This window comes from Branchiostoma lanceolatum, chromosome 1 (assembly GCF_035083965.1).
Source record: "Branchiostoma lanceolatum isolate klBraLanc5 chromosome 1, klBraLanc5.hap2, whole genome shotgun sequence".
NCBI lineage: Eukaryota > Metazoa > Chordata > Leptocardii > Amphioxiformes > Branchiostomatidae > Branchiostoma > Branchiostoma lanceolatum.
The window spans coordinates 9,751,731-9,753,015 of NC_089722.1; positions in this window are offsets into that span (position 1 = coordinate 9,751,731).

Sequence of the window (1,285 nt, forward strand, 5' to 3'; positions counted from 1 at the left end):
TTGGAAAGCCCGTCTGCCGCTATTAAGAAATAGGACAACTTTATTGTTGTTTGTTAGCATCACGAAGGCGGAATGTGTTTAAAACGGGAAAATGGCTGCAGCCCTCACACTATATTATGGGGGTTTAGGCACAATGCTTATATATTTTCAGTTAAACGAAATTTCAGTTTCTGATGCTTGGGAGTAGCGTCACCTACAATTACAATCAGTCTCCTACGTCCTAAAGTTGAAGTACATGTATCTATCAAATTTTTCCCTTTTTTCATTGCGAAGAAATCGACAGTTGGATTTGCTTGCAATAAAGGAGAGCTTACCCTAGTCTTGAATAACCTGATTAGAAAATCACAACAGTTTACAAGTGACATTTCATAATGTCAATCTGATCGAATATCGTTATTTCAAGCACGCCAACAAAGGATGGAAGCATCAATGAATGTATACATGTCTGGTATCAGATACCTTCATTAGGAAGAATGTGACTATATTAAGATTGACATGAATACGACATGGAAACATTTCCGAGTATCGTTCTGTACTTGAAGGCCAAGGTCAGGTCAAAAGTCTTGAATGTGCCATTCGGTACCTTATGATGTAATCGGTGATCTTTTAGGCATTAACCTTTTTGAAAACAATTTTAAGATACACGTCAGTGGCAAAATTGATAGATTTATCAACATCCGGTATGGTTGACTGAGGAAATTATAGACATTGCTCGAACACTAGCTGTGCCGAGTGCCGCTAAAATGATGTGATTTCCGAAATCAACATTGCATGGATCACTGGGGGCATTTAATTGCGACATATAGTTACATGAACTGCAGAAGTTAAGCCCGTTGGACACGTACAGTTGGCTGTCGCCAATGTGATTTCCTAAATCAAGTATAGAAGGACATTCTTATCCCTCCCATGGGCAGCAAATGGTTAGTAGTGCTAACTACCTATTCTTTGCCCAAGGGAAAGCTATGCATATCTTCTTATCAAGGCTTAATTTCGGGGGGGCTTGCTATATGACAGGATCATCAACAAAAATATTTGCGCTGAACGGAGCAAAATCATCCTTTCAAAGGTGGAATATTCTGTTACGGGCAAGTTAATCCAATAGTCAATATGTGCAAATTTCCCTACAGGATCATCCTGTCAATAACAATAGTCTTTCGGAAATCAAATGCCTAATTTCCAAATCGCCTGGGCGAAAGCCATGCAATGTGCTGTTCTAATTTCTGCAGTGTTAATATCTTCCGCTAAATGTCCCCAGTGATCCATGTAGCGTCAGAAAGGTATTTTG